Source organism: Stenella coeruleoalba, assembly GCF_951394435.1.
Source record: "Stenella coeruleoalba genome assembly, chromosome: 3".
In the NCBI taxonomy this organism is placed as follows: Eukaryota; Metazoa; Chordata; class Mammalia; order Artiodactyla; family Delphinidae; genus Stenella; species Stenella coeruleoalba.
This window is the reverse complement of record NC_137148.1, coordinates 62,124,237-62,136,949: the sequence shown is the minus strand read 5'-3', so window position 1 is coordinate 62,136,949 and position 12,713 is coordinate 62,124,237. Positions and strand designations below refer to the sequence as shown.

The 12,713-nt window shown below is 41.4% G+C and overlaps 1 protein-coding gene across 2 annotated transcripts in view; it reads left to right on the top strand.

Annotated features, from left to right (window-relative positions):
• Positions 1-12,713, top strand: part of ARSB (arylsulfatase B) — a 186,247-nt gene that overhangs the window by 161,197 nt on the left and 12,337 nt on the right. The gene's annotated exons all lie outside the window — the stretch shown is intronic.

The following is a 12,713-nucleotide window of genomic DNA, read 5'->3' as shown; positions in this document are numbered from 1 at the left end:
CTCACCTTCTCTGGGAAGCCTTTCTTTACCCCACCAACTAGCAAATAAGCTTTCTGTCTTTGGAGTCCTGTTACACTCCCCAAAGTCCTTTGCACAATGGATTGCAAATACTAGGTGCTTAATTAATGCCTATTTATATTATAGCTTACCACTCCTTTGGCATTTATCATGTTTCACCTTTTATTGACATTTATCCTTCCAATTCATTCTAAACTTCTGAAGTAGAGCTACTTTTCTCAATATCTAAAACAGTACCTGGCACATCCTCAAAAAAAGAAATAAGTAATTAATGCTTTTCTATAATTCCTGTGACACATAGTTCCTTCAACATAGCAGATGCCCAGAACATTCTTTTTGATTTCTTGTGGTTGTGGTCATTGTTGCTGTTGTTTGAATATATGATCTCTTCTAAAATGTAAAGCCTTAGCCAGTTAAGGTGGAATGCTTCTTCTGGGAATTCCAGCCCCAAAGGGTGATCTTTGGGTAAAATATTTGATGGGGAGCCATGCCTGCCAGTGAGTCCCTAGCCGTCTGTAGGCAGCTTCCTACTTTGTTTCTTATGCCCATTCAGGAGGCCAACTCTGGGTTTGTCATGAAGGGTTCAGTTACAAATATTCCCATTTCCCTATTTACAATACTCCTTTCCCCCAAGAAAGAGGTTGCAGAGAATAGTGGTATTGCCCTGGAGGTCTGTCTTTTAGATTTTCCATGTTATCAAGATTTTTCACGTGAAAAACTGTACAAGAACCAGAAGACAGCATCAGACCAAAGGACCGTATTTGCAGAATCTCCCTGGCTCTGTGGCGTTTTGATCACCTAAACCATTGTAAGGTGCCATCCTCTAGTTAGATGAGCCCCTGATAGGATAGCTGGGCCCTCTGTTCCATTTCTAAATCTGCCTGCTTCTCAACAGTCTTATTTGAGTCAGATGGGAAATTCAGTACTATCTTGGGGGTTTTTTCCCCATCTTAAATGGTTTCCCGTATGCAGGCCTGAGAAACAGGGCTTTGCTGTTCACATCCTCCCTTAATGTGACGAGGCTGACACTGGTGTCAGGGGAAAGAGAAGAAGTGGGGAGTGACTTTTTTTTTTTTTTTTTTTGTGGTACGCGGGCCTCTCACTGTTGTGGCCTCTCCCGTTGCAGACCACAGGCTCCGGACGTGCAGGCTCAGTGGCCATGGCTCACAGGCCCAGCCGCTCCGCGGCATGTGGGATCTTCCCGGACCGGGGCACGAACCCGTGTCCCCTGCATAGGCAGGCGGACTGTCAACCACTGCACCACCAGGGAAGCCCAGGGAGTGACATTTAGAATGGAGTCCCTCCTACCTGCTTTGGACCTCAAAAAGGCATCCTGACTACTAGGAAGAGAACGTCTGTCCAGACTGACACAGCCACCTCTGAGTCACACTCTGCCCCTTCTGTGAGTCATTTCATGAATTGTGTGAGGTGCCTAACAGCCAGCATTCTTCAGGAAGCACTTCCAGGTTTATGGATGTGACAGTTAATACGGGGTTTTCAGAGAGAGGACTGAGGCTTCAGGAATCTCAGGCTATCTGTCTGGTGGACTCCATAATCAAATCAGCATCTGCACATTCATGAATCTTTAAGGCAGGTGCTCTCTGGAACCGAACCTTTTCAAGTTGATCTGAAGAGTTATTGGCATCTCTTGACCATTTCATTCTCTCTAACTCGGTTGGAGAGCAAAGACACCATCTTTGCTTACTGTCTCCGATGCATTTCCAGTCTTCCATGGAAAGGGAGAGTGTGCTCTGAATCCTGGTCCCTGTGAGGATCTGATAGTCTCAAAATATAAAACATCCTTCGTTTCAACTGGGCTGCTGCCAACAACTCGGGTAGTCTAGAAAGAGTTGGCGCAAACGTTTGCTTTTTTACCTCTGGCGAGCAGCACCTAGTGGTCCTCATTTCGGTGATTATAGGGTTTGTGTAACATGCTGGAGTTTGGGCCGTGGAATAGCAATGCTGGGAAGGGCTGTCCTCAGAGGAGTGCCAACCAGCTTCAGTTTTCTGCACTGTAATTGTTGCCCCTGCTGCCCCAGTTTGAGCTCCCACGGTCAGGAGGGGCGGCGTCACCAGATGCCCAAGAGCAGCCAGGCCCACCTGACAGCCATCATGGGCGGATCCCATGGGCAGGGCCCCCTTTCCAAATGAAGGATTAAATTAGCATTATTTCATCCTTATCCAAACATGTGCTCAGAGCCTAGACATGGCCTTCAGTAAGGCATCTTGGACCGTGAGGCTTTGTGGCCGGGATTTCACTAAATGCCGTGTTGGGGGCAGGGGAGTCTTTCCTCTTTCATCTCTAGCCAGGGAACAGATGACTCGGCCTCGTTCATGCTCATCATCTTAATCACAGGCTGAAGATGAATATTTTTGGTTAGTTTCCCTTTGTTTTATATATACATGGTGCCTATTTATAGCTATTTGCTGACAGACTCTACCAATTACTTGAAAAACTTGTACTTAGAGAGAGACAGACTAAAAATGTGAATTCAGTGGATAGCCATAGTTCTGCATAGATTAGCCCATTGTGGGGCAGGATCAGAATGGAGACGGTGGCTGGCACGTGAACAATGATGCCAGAACTGGAAATGATTGTCCATTGTCACATTCTCTGGAGGCTGATTAGAGAAAACACACACTCTTCTATGTCTTATCTTTGTTATTACAAGCTCACTGGACCCCTCGTTCATGTTCCTTACGGGCAGTATATGTTCTAAGCCCAGTGAAAGTCCATCTCCACAGCCATCAGTGACATCCTATTTGCCAAATTCAGGCTATCTTTACTGCTTTCTCACACTTTCCTTCTCTTCGACATGAACCGTTTTCTCCATGGAATATTTCCCCTGGCGTCTGAGGCATTCTTCTAGTCCAACTCCTCCTCCATCTTTTGGAGGCTCCTTCCCTTTCTGCTTTGCCTTTCAAATGGTGGTTCTCCCCAGGGTTCCATCCTCCAGGAACAGACAAAGAAGAAGCAAAAGAAGCTGAAAAATGATATCAGGTAGGAATAATAACTAACTCTGATGGAGCAGTTTCTCTGTGCCAGGCGCCCTGGTGAGTGCATAGGGACTCACCATAGGGAGAAGAAAATTTCAAGAAGACACTCCCCGTCCCTGAATCATCTTTGTCACCTTTTCTTTACTGTCACGTCATCCTGTCCTTTCGGGCCCAGCTCAGAGAGCACCACCTTTCTGGATCCTCCCAGGCAGCTAAGCATCTCCTTTGGAATCACCCAGCACTTTGCGCATTTTATTCAGTCCGTCAACACACGTTCATTGCACTAGTTTAGAATTTCTGCTGTTTTAACAAAATTCTTTTCTTATTACCTGCTGGACCCCAGTTTTTACATGCTGAAGATTTAGTATCTAGCACGTAGAGTGATCGACAAAGAAATATTTGTTTAATAGGCAAATGAGTGATTAATGTAAAATAGGATGCTTATTCAAGATCCATTTGAACCAAAGTATGAGAAGATCTCTCATCAATCCATTTGCCGCATAAATTGCTTAATTTACTAGGACAGTTGTGACTTGAGGATTCCCTGAATGGGGCTGTTCTGTGGCTTTGGTTCACACGGCTCAATTGACACTCTTGGTTAATGTCAGACATGGACCAACTGTTGAAGTTCCCTGTAACACAGGCACGTTCTCTGAATACTTATTATGCACAATTCAATAATGATTAACATTTGAACTCTGTCTAGGCTGAGCGCGCCACATCAAAGCTCTTTTTTTTCACTAGGACTTTTAAAATATCAAATATGGACTAAATGAGTAGGTGTTGGAGAAACTGACTTTGGAAACCCAAAATCATAAACTTAGATTCATTTGAAATCTGTCATGTGGAGTGCATACATAAAAATTATGAGCATTTTGATTTTTCCCTTGTAGGTCATAAATAACGTCCGTAATATTCCTCTTCACCTTTTTCCGATTAGCTTTATGTCTGGCATATTTTCCCCAACACTCCTGTTTCCTGTTGTAAGGATTTCACCAAGGAGAGACGAGATTCTAAACAAGTCGTGTGGGTGTAACAATAAACTTGCAGCAATCAGGGTTAAGTCCAGAGATAAGAGGCAGGATGAGTGTGGTGAGGATTTTTTTTTTTTTTTTTTTCTGGTACGCGGGCCTCTCACTGCCGCGGCCTCTCCCGTTGCGGAGCACAGGCTCCGGAGGCGCAGGCCCAGCGGCCATGGCTCACGGGCCCAGCAGCCGCTCCGCGGCATGTGGGATCCTCCGGGACCGGGGCACGAACCTGCGTCCCCCGCATCGGCAGGCGGACCCCCAACCACTGCGCCACCAGGGAAGCCCTGGTGAGGAATTTTTAATGGTGGTCAGGCCTCCCTATTTTTCCCTTCTCCGGGTACACACCAGCAGGGCCGCACAGGCCCCGAGGGGTGGAGATGGCCCAGAAAGGCAGAGGGCACGTGGCCCGCTGTAACCCAGACTCACTAAACAACGCCACCATCCGCCAGTGCCAACATGCTCCCCAGGCCCCCAGTCCCTCACCATCCAGTAGAGTGCTCTGACGAGATCAGGCACATTCTGGGTGGTATGGCCATAGACCGGCAGAGTGCTCTGGGCCGCTGCCTTTTACCCTGGGGTCTGCGGCACCCATGGGGTCCTCTGGGGCCTGCTGACAGTGAAGCCAGGTGGAGACTGGACAGCTCTGCTTTTAGCTCTTTTATATGCTGGGCAGCTCCACAGAGTTTGCTTGGAGGGAAGAACTATGTAAGACTGTGGCAAGCGTAATAGGTGCTGCTTGCTGACGGTGGTGATTTCACATCGTTGAAGACTGGGCAGGCCATGTTGGCAGACTGGGCCAGGCAAGAGACCAGGGCTGAGCTGCATGGGGCTCAGGGAGCAGAGTTCAGTACTAAGATGACTACAGGGGTCGGGTGATCCCAATGTAGAACCAGCATTGGGAATCCCTGTTCTATTTCCACAATTTTGGACAGACCTCTGGTTTAGCCTATAAAATTTAGGTGGTATCAAAACATTTTTTACATATAAAAATTTTTTTCTTTCTTCATTCATTCCTTCATTCATTCACTTTGAAACCACTTTCTTAAGGTATGATCGACATACAAAAAGCTGTACACGTTTAATGTATACAACTTGGGTTTCGAAATAAGTATACATTCATGAAACCAGTACCACAATATATGCCGTAAACATATCCATCACCTCAAATGTTTCCTCCCACCTCCTTTACTTATTATCATTGTGTGTGTGTGTGTGTGTGTGTGTGTGTATGAGATAAGAATGCTTAAAATAAGATCTACCCTCTTAGCAAATTTGTAAGTACACAACACAGTATTGTTAACTGTATACATCATGCTGTACAGTAGATCTCTAGGACTTGTCTTGCATAACCAACACTTTGTACCCTTTGACTAACACCTTTGATTAATTTCCCCATCCCCTTCTGCCTATAATTTTCTAATAGTACCTTGTTCCAGCTGGTTCAGATCTCTCAGTAATTACAGGGTTGGGTAGTTGATCACACCTTGATTCTGATGGCTGTCAATCCAAGGCCACAGGTTCAACTTGACTTGAAATGACTTTTTTTGAGTTGCTCAGTAGGTTTTGTCTGTGTGCCCAGTCCTGTGGCAATTGCTGTGGGAATTCAAGACCTGTAACCAGGATTTTTCTACTTACACTCACCATCGATAGGATCTCATTTCATCCTCGCAATCACCCTGGGAGGGAGGCATTATTTTCATCCTCATTTGACATACTTGGAAACAGGAAATCAGAGTGGTTAAATGATCTAACAAGATAATAGAAAGACATTATTCTAAAGGCCACTGAAATGCACAGTGGTTTCTCTGAGTTCCTTTTCAGAACTAGAGAGTAATGGCCGAGGGAATGCTGCTGCGTTCCTAAAAGCTCTGTGGATCCCAGCTTTCAAGCTGGGAGGGCCGTCCCTATGGTTGTTAGAGGCTTTTTTTTCATCTCTGAAAATTAAGGAAAGGGGGTCAGTAAAGTGTCAGCTCAGAGTGTGGCGGTTCTGACCAGTGTTTTTCAGGAACTATTTTTAGAGGAAACACTTCTATTTTTAGATCCAGAATGATTTTTAAAAACAAACTCAAGACAACAATGAGCACATTGGCATCTGGATATGTAAGTCCTTACCACACAGTGAGATGGGAGGCAGCCGTGGCCTGAGCTTTCAGGTCACGTAAAACCGTGAGCAGCCTGGAGATTTGATCCACATGTGCACCCCGCGTGTCTCTCCACAAGTAGCCGGAATGCAGTATGATGTGGGCGGAGGTGCAGGCAGTGGGCAGTGGGGCTCAGACTGGCTGGCACAATAGGGACCTTAGTGATTTGAACTTCACCTCGAATTCGGGATCCCTTGAACTTCTATTGGATTGAAGAAATCCAATCAAATGTTTAGTGTAAATAAAACTTTAGTGTAATAAACTTTAAGAGACACGTTTGACTCACGTAACAAACTGACAAACAAGCTACTTTCAAGAACACTTAAGCATGAAACTTGAAGGTAGTTGTTGCTAATTAAACTTAAATCCAACCTGTTCACTAAAAATATACCTGAAAGGATTGCATTTTAGAAAACACCTTGATAACCAAATACCTGGAAAAGCTGGGAATTTTCCCCAGTAGCCCAAGTGATTAAGTCTGCAGTAAGTATATATGCACTGTCATCAAAGTACAAAGATGGCGTGACGCTAGCATGAAGAATAAAATGGGTCATTAGAGGTAGAATGAAATTTTAAACTGATCTTTGTGAATTATAAAACAAACAAAGCAAAAACAAATGGAGCTCAGTGGGAATGAATGACAGGCCGTACAACAGGGCAGAAAAGGAACTAAACCCTCAAAGTGACAAATTAACTCTGGAAGAACATGAATGGGGGAACAAATAGGTGCTCTCCAAACCCAGACCAGAGAAATGATTTGTTTTGTTTTATTTTCTGTTTTTTTCTGGTGTAATAATGAATTCTATCTACTCTCCTCTTCTTTGTAAAGTCTTGAGAAGAGCAGTATATAAAAGAAAAAACCTATTTTAAACTGATAATAGCTAGCTTTCAGTGACCTTTATTGCCAGACATTATTACCTATTTCATAGAGCTACTATGGGAATTAATGAGTTAATTAATGAGTTACTATACATAGAACACTTAACACAGTGTTTTATGTTTTTCAGCATGTAGTAAGTGCTTGTAAGTATTAGCTGTTATTATCTTTAATGTTGATAGTGTTGACAGCATACCACATACTACGCTAAGCACTTGTATATGCCTTGTCTCACTTGCTGTTGTTCTACTAATTTTATTGATAGTAAACTGAGGCATGGGAGGTTAAGAAAGTTGCCCACGATTGCACAACTGGAAATAATAACATTTATTGTGCACCTACTATGTGCTAGACATACGGCTAATAAACATTTTCGATGTGTCTTCACATTTAGGCCACACAACTAGTCTGTGAAATAAATTAGATTATCCTGGTTTTACAAATGAGGAGACACCTAAGGTCACACAGCCAGTGAGTGATAGAGCAGAGATTCGAACCCAAGCAATCTGGTTCCCAGAATATGTGCTCTGTACTGCTCTGCACCGTGGCCTTCTGGGAGAGGGATATAAGGGACTCACTTCAATCACCCAGCCCTTTCCTTTTGCCCTCATTACCATTCCCAGCAGTGCTTTCCTTTGGGGGGTCACAACATTACCTCTTCATAGGCCCTGTTCTCCAGCCACAACCAGTCCATTCTACTTGGACGTTACAGAGAGGCAGAGACCCAGACAATCGCTCAGCCCTGCACTGATGCTGGAGACCCCTCGCCCCCCTGCCCAATTTTCTCTAAACCATGGAAACTTTGTTTTCTAGGAGCTTTCCTCTTCTTATTTGCAAGTCAGCTAACATGACTTAACATTTTATTTAAGCCTTGTATAGTTTAAAATCTCAAAGGTTATACACCAAAATGTTAACAGCAGCTAATAAATTTACAGGTAACTTTAATTTTCCTGCTCATACATTGTGTTTTCCAACTTATATAACAGTAAACATATAAATTACATAGAAAAAATAATGTATTTTATAAAATACAATCATAGACTCTATCAGAGGGTAGTTTCCCAAGAGTCAGGAGGATCCGTTGTATAGGCAAGAGGACAGGATTGCCTTTCATGAACACCAGACCATCAGAAGTGTCCCAGGCATCCCTCAGTCCCTTCCCAATTAGTCTCCCTCAAATTATCTCAGCCACAGACCCTTTTATCAGAAGTGTAGAGAAGTGCAATATACTTAGTGAATATATATTACAGATTCTTCCTTAAGGGTTAAACTGCGCTGATTGAAATGGAGATGGGACCCCGGATCCTCACCCATTAACCCACCATCCCATCTAAAGGCAACTCCCAAGGTGTGTCTGGAAGCCCTTCTGGCTCTGGAAAACACAGTTCTCCACTGAAACTGATGGTCCACCTCATTCTGGAAACTTGAACTCCTTTAGATTTCCAGAGTTTGCTCAGATAAGGAGCTCTATAAGTTTACTATATATTATGTAAGATAATGATTTTCTTCATCTGCCCTAAATTTTTCTGCTGATCTCCTCTTTACATCCAAAATCAATACACGTGACTAATCCATCTTATAACTGAGTATATCTGTCTGACCGGAAAGCTTTATTATCTATCTCAGAGGTGGCTTTCAGCTCGGAAGGAAGAGAGAAAGATGCGTTTGTTTATGCTTCTGTCTGAACTCCCTCGTTTCTGCCCAGAGGTTAACAAATTCTATGCCCTTTTCTCATCCATCAAGATGATGGATGGAATATTTGGTACTTTTGAATCACAGTCCGAAACCTTCTGCTCTCTTGACTTCTGTGATGTCCTTTTGAACTGGTTTTCTCCCTCATGTTATTTTCTTCTCCTTTGCTGACAGTTTTCCTTTGGCACTAGTCTCTGTCTCTGAGCTTCTGCTTTCCTCTTGCTTCACTCTGCAGACAGCTAATCCATTTCCAGGGTTCCATGATCACTGTATTGGGGATGGTGCTTGAATCAGTCTCTCCTATAGAGTCCAGTGTTTTAGCTCCATGGGTAGTGGATCTCTCTCTCTTGAGTTCATATTAATTCTTCACAGTCAGCATGCCTAACTCCAGGGTCATATAATCACCACTATTTCCTGCCCTAACATCACTATTCTGCCAATATCAACAATATTCTCTCAATCACCAGACTTGAAACCTTGGAATTTTATCTTTTATAACCTTTAGTCACCAGAAATCTTAGGTTTTATCTTCAAAACTTCCCTTAGATGTGTCTTTGCTCATCACTTCATGTCATAGAATTTAAGAACACAATGCTCTCTTATCACATAGTTGTTAATAAATATTTTCTAAATCTGGATCTAGTCCAACTATGTCAGTAAAATTCTGAAAGTCATTAACATTCTAAGAAATCTCTGCTTCCTGTCCTTTTTCTCAACAGTGTATCTAATACACTGTCAATTTAATAGTGAAAACACAAATTTAATAATTCTAAACACAAATTCTCTTATGTATATAGATACAAAAAATTCTCAACAAAATACTAGCAAATGGAATTTATATAAAGAGGATTGGGGCTTCCCTCGTGACGCAGTGGTTGAGAGTCCGCCTGCCGATGCAGGGGACACGGGTTCGTGCCCCGGTCTGGGAAGATCCCACATGCCGCGGAGCAGCTGGGCCCGTGAGCCATGGCCGCTGAGCCTGTGCGTCCAGAGCCTGTGCTCCGCAACGGGAGAGGCCACAGCAGTGAGAGGCCCGCGTACTGCAAAAAAAAAAAAAAAAAAAAAAAAAGAGGATTATACACTATGACCAAGTGAGTTTATCCCAGGAATGTAAGGTTAGTTTAACACCTAAAATCAATTAATGTAATGCACCATATCAGTAGAATAAAGGACAAAAAATATTTAGTAATCACAATAGATGCAGAAAAAGCTTTTGGCAAAATGTCATACTTTTTCTGGATAAAAACACTCAAACTAAGAATAAAAGGGGACTTACTCAATTTGATAAAGGGCATCTACAAAAAACATACAGCTAGCATCATACTGAATGGGGAAAGACTGAATGCTTTACCCTAAGATCAGGAATAAGACAAGGATGTCTGTTTTCATTATTTGTTTCAGCATTATATTAGAGATTCTAACAGGGCAATTAGGTAAGAAAAAGAAATAAAAGATATCCAAATTGACATGGAAGAGGTAATACTACCCATATTTGTAGATGACATGAGCTTGTATATAAAAAATCCCAAGGAGTCAACTAAAAAACTATTAGAACTAATAAACAAGTTCCACAAGGTTGCACAGTAAGAGATCAATGTACAACAATTAGCTGTATTTCTGTGCAATGAACATGAAACATGAAATTAAGAAAATAGTCCCATTTGCAATAGCATTGAAAAGAATAAAATACTTAGGAATAAATTTAAGAAAAGAAGTACAAAAGCTGTATTCTGAAAACTATAAAACACTGTTCAAAGAACCTAAAGAAGGCCTAAATAAATGGAAAGATATCCCATGTTCATGGACCAGAAGACTTAATGCCATTAAGATGGCAGTACTCCCCAAATTGATTTATGGGTTTAATACACTTCCTAACAAAATCCCAGCTGGCTCTTTGCAGATATTGATAAACTGATCCTCAAATTCATAAGAAAATTCAAGGAACTCAGAATAACCAAAATCATCTTGGAGAAAACAAACAAACAAAACATTGAAGGACTCATACTTTCTGATTTCAAAACTTACTACGCAAATTACAGTAATCAAGGTACTGGCTTAAGAATGTAGACATATAGATCAGTGGAATAGAACTGAGAGTCCAGAAATAAACTCTTACATTTATGGTCAACTGATTTTCAACAAGAATGTCAAGAGAATTAAATAGGCTAAGAATTGTCTCTTCAACAAATGGTGCTGGGACAACTGGATATCCACATGCAAAAGAATGAAGTTGAACCCCTACCTCTCACCACATATAAATATAATTCAAAATGAATCAAAGATCTAAACATAAGTGCTAACACTACAGACTCTTAAAAGAGAACATAGATGTAAATATTCATGACCTTGGGTGAAGCAGTGGTTTCTCAGATATGACACCAAAGCGTAAGCAGTGCAATAAAACTTTTGTGTTTCAAAGGACACTGTCAAGAAAGTGAAAAGACAATCCACAAAATGGGAGAAGATATTTGCATCTGATAAGGGACTTGTATCTGAAATATATAAAGAACCCTTACAACTAAATAATAAAAAGACAAATAACCTAAATTAAAATGGGCAAAGAATGTGAATATACATTTCCCCAAAGAGGATATAAGATGGCCAATAAACACATGAAAAGATGCTCAGCTTCATTAGTCATCAGGGAGATGCAAATCCAAACCATAATGAGATATCACTTAACACCCAATAGGCTATAATCAAAAGACAGGCAATAATAAGTGTTGACAAGTATATGGAAAAATTGGCACCCTAATACTCTGCTAGTGAGATCTAACATGGTTCAGTCACTTTGGAACAGTCTGCAGTTCCTCTAAAGATTAAACATAGAGTTACCATATGACCCAGCAGCTCCACTCCTTGGTCTGTATCCAAGAGAAATGAAAACATGGGTCCATACAAAAACACGTACATCAGTGTTCATAGCATTATTCATAATAACCAAGAAGTGAAAACATACCAAATGCCCATCAACCACTGACTAGATAAATAAAATGCTGCATATTTATGCAATGAAATATTAGCCATTAAAAGGAGTGAAGTACTGAGACATGTTGCAACATGGATGAAACTTGAAAACATGCTGAGTGAAAGAAGCTACATATTATATGATTTCATTTATAAGAAAGGTCCAGAATAGGTAAATCCAAAGAAACAGAAAGTAGATTAGCAGTTGCCTAGGGCTGGAGGGTGTGGAATGAAATGGGGAATAACTGTTAATGGTATAGGGTTTCTTTTAAGAAAATGTTCTAAAGTTTATTGTGGTGATGATTGCACAACTCTATGAATATGCTAAAAACCATTTAATTTTATACTCTAAAGCAGTGAATTGTATCATATGTGAATTGTATCTTTATAAATCTGTTAGAAAAAATAGTTCAATCTTTAAAAAACATATTTAAATTCCTCTTGTCTCTTCCTACTGATGAAGTGGGAAAGCGCAATTTCTCAACTTCGTATTTAGTGCCTTGACGTTGTTCCACCCCATCTTCCAACTGTCTCACCCAAACTTCCAACAGCAGTTACATCACTGGGCTTCAAATGCATTAATCATTGGGACTGCTTTTCTCATTCTTCAATCTAAACTTCCCTTTTCTACCTCCAGTTTATCCAATTTTTAGTCGTTTGTTGATTCAGTAAAGCATTTTTGAGCAATTATCATTGATGTGCCAAGGCACTGGGCTAAGCTTTGGGGTTATAGAGATGAATCCGACTTAGGCCATACCCTATATATTGTTTTACACTAGAAACGGGGAGGAGTGGTAGATAACAAAGGGATGCACCTTACAAGTCTTTACCTAAAGTCTCACTTCCTTCCTCAATCTTTTCTCTGTGCTTCAGCCTTCATCAGCTTCTTCCTACCATGACCTTTTTATAATATTTACTGTTTAGTTTTAATCATATTCTGTATCATGCTGTTATTTAACCATTTCATGTATAATCTCCTTTCCTCCTAATTAA